Source organism: Rissa tridactyla, chromosome Z (assembly GCF_028500815.1).
Source record: "Rissa tridactyla isolate bRisTri1 chromosome Z, bRisTri1.patW.cur.20221130, whole genome shotgun sequence".
In the NCBI taxonomy this organism is placed as follows: Eukaryota; Metazoa; Chordata; class Aves; order Charadriiformes; family Laridae; genus Rissa; species Rissa tridactyla.
The window spans coordinates 71222044-71225301 of NC_071497.1; the positions used below are offsets into that span (position 1 = coordinate 71222044).

A 3258-nucleotide genomic window follows, 5' to 3' on the forward strand; every position below is an offset into this window, starting at 1 on the left:
ATCCCTCACAAATTAAAATGATATGTAAATAAACACCCACCTCATACAAAGAACTTAAATTGGGATTCATATACAATAAAGAAAGATCTCCCTTGTGATAAACAATTTGAGCACAAAGTGTTCCTTCAAGTCCTGACATAAATCTGTTCCTGCCAAGCTGGTATCTCGTTGCGTCAGCCTTTCGCCTTCGCCACAACGGTAGCGGCAGTCCCGCCGCCTCTCTGCCTGCTTTCCTCATACTGCCCTCTTCCCAGAACTACCGTCCCAGCTCTGCTGGGCCAAAGATTCGTCTTTTCATCAGATAAATACTTGGTGAAAAAATAAGGAAGATCCTTTTAGTTAAAAGGAACCCGACCCTCTAGTGAACCCATCGTTAAGGGACTCCCATGTGAACTGAGTAGACTCATTATTGCACTGCTGGTATGCCTGCCCTTCCTTTCCCCACCAATTATATCCCCTCTTCTTGTTAATCCTATCATTTATACTTATTTGCAAGGCTTTGAAAATGTCCTGACACCTACCTTAAGCTTGCAAGAGCTTCAACTGGACTGAATGCAAGCGTTGTTGTGTCTGATAAAACATATTCTTTTAAAAATTCAGACCAAAAAAATAAAAATCAAAGCATCTCTGCCTACATTGCTTTCTCAATGACAATTATTCATAGCTTCTATTTTGCCCATGGAAATCTGGTATTTCAAATAAGATACACAATGTTATATTTATTCAGCTCAGTACTCCCATTAGTAGTGCAAGATAAACACAAGCTTTGGTAAAAAAAACAATTTCTGCAGCAAAAATAAGCTTCATTTGATAGAAGCAAGACCTATCTCTAGTTTACATACACATTAACAGAAATGTACATATAGTTAAGGGAAAGAGACCCTGTGAGCGAAAGCTATATCCTGAAAGGACCAATATATATTATACGTCCTCAGCGCCCAGATCATGGAAAAGAAAGGTACCAACCCAGAAATAGAGGAATTGCCATCAAAGATTTATTTGAGCTTTCCCTACTGGAAACTATCACAAAAGGTCATGTAAAGTAGCCCATGCTACTTCAGTTAGTAAAAATGGTCAGAATCGAGCTCCGTACACCGCCCCCAACAAACCCAGCGTGGCGCAGGCACCCAAATGCTCTCTGGGAGCGGTGCTACAGAAAATAACTCCTCTATAAAAGTGGATACAGGCCCCCCAAGTTTATATATTTGCACAGTGCTGCACTGCACTGTGCAGATACATCAGCACCAGGAGATGACGAAACAGCCCATGGTAATGAAAATAATGCCTGACCATACGCGAAGAATTTGACTCCAAAGCATTTGAGGGGTATCTATGACTTCTCTGTACATTAGAGTAAGTTCCAGAAGTTATTTTCATATATTTAATGGAATTACCACTACTGTTTATGGACAATTTTAGAAATTACTCCTCAAAAGCATTGCAAGCTGTCTTGTTTGTCAATCCTTTGTAACTATTAAACATGTTAACGTCTTGAATTAACACAGTAAGTGGCAATTCTAGTAACGCGAGACTGAGATATAGTGGAGATGAAAGACACCACATTCCTATTTAAACATTTCAAGCTGTCTGAATAACTTTCAGTAATACTTATATTTATCGCTTAGAGCCACAAAACATCTCAACTGCAATCTACTCTAATCTCAATATTTATAAATGCTGGTATTTAAATAAACCTTACCAAATCTCCTTATATTGATTCTGTTCCCAACTACATTTTCACCACTGATGAAAATGAGCAACTAAGCCTATGCTACAGCTAAGAGTCTTTCAGATACAAGTTAAGCACCTCTTTACCCAATAAATAACTTCATTTTTTCCTATCTGTAAACAATTGCTTAAAGCATTTAAAAAACGAGATCCAACTCAAGTGGTATGCTGGTTTTTTTAATTGCTTTGTTCTTATTTATGATTTAACCACAAATAGAAAGATGACCAGGTGTGGGTCTTCTGTAGCTGCTACAGGAGGAGGAAAGAGAAGCTATGTATAAATACAATAAGTTAATAATACACTACATTCTGGACGAGACAGACACTACTGAAAAGATAAGTAACTAATGCGCATCCACACACTTGATCTCTAGAATTAGCCCCCTGAGAGCCTGCAACAAATATCACTGAAGACGCTGCTGCGAGAAAACACTGGTTATTCCTCTGCAATAACACCCTCTGTTTTGTGTATTTCTGCTCAGAGTGTTTGCAGTCTTTGTTTTTAAAAATAGCCTCTTCAGGTTTTTTCCCCGTGCAATATTTACAGCAGACCGCCCATCAAGAAATGCAATCAATTTTAAGTGGCATGAAAAGTTGTGGGGTTTTGTTAGTTTTGGTTTTGTTTTTTTTTTTTTTTAAAAAAAAGAAGAAAAGTGGGGGAGGAAATCGTATAAAATGGAACAAAGCACAGAGAAGCGACCCTCCGATTAGGGCCACCACAGCAGGGGAGGCTGAGGCAGAGCACTCGCCGCTCTCCCTCTGCTTTTTCACCCCGAGTCCACGCAGGAACGAAGGTTTCTCCGCAGAACGCTGTTTCTCCAGACCTCCGAGGCCGTGCTCACCCCCAACCCCCGCCATCCCGCCTTCATCACCGGCAGCACACGGGATCACAGCACTTGTCGCCCCCCCGCCAGCCGCCCACCCGCGGCTCAGTGCCACGGCCACGGCCCGGCTCCGCCGCCGCCGGGGCTGCGGGGCGAGGAGGCGGCCGGCAGGGCGAGGCGCGGGGCCGCCGCCCGGTACTCACCGACTCGCTCGGAAACTTCCCCCAACTTTGGGCGGCGGCGGCGGCGGGCGCGGCCCCCCCAAGCCGCGGCGGGCGCCGGCACCATGGGAGCGCCTCAGCGAGCGGCCGCCGCGGCGGCGGCACCGCCGGGCATCGCGCTGCCTCCGCCCCGGGGCCGGCCCCCAACTTCTGAGGCGGCAACGACCGACGGACGGCGAGGGAGGGCGGCCGGGCGGGGGGCTGAGCCCGCACCCCTCCCGCGGGGCGGGACGGGGCGGGGGGGCGGTGGGACGCGCTCCGCCGTCCTGTCCCGCCCCGCCCCGCCCCGCCCCGCCCCCCTACCCCGCTCCCTCCGCCGGCAGTGGCGGCAGCACTCACTTCGCTTCGCCCCTCTTCCTCCTCTTTTTCTTCCTCCTCCTCCTCCTCCTCCTCGTCCTCGTCCTCCCATGGCCGCCGCCCGCCGCGGGAGGGGGTCAGGGAGCGGGACCGGCGGCGCGCCGGAGAAACATGTCCGGCGGGGCGGG

The 3258-nt window shown here is 48.1% G+C and overlaps 1 protein-coding gene across 1 annotated transcript in view; it reads right to left on the minus strand.

Moving 5' to 3' along the window:
* Nucleotides 1-2917, minus strand: part of GHR (growth hormone receptor) — a 127748-nt gene extending 124831 nt beyond the window's left edge. Inside the window, exon 1 of the mRNA XM_054184638.1 lies at nucleotides 2756-2917. The gene's annotated coding sequence lies outside the window, so the exon portion shown is untranslated. The remainder of the gene's footprint in view (nucleotides 1-2755) is intronic.
* Nucleotides 2918-3258: the final 341 nt, after the last annotated feature.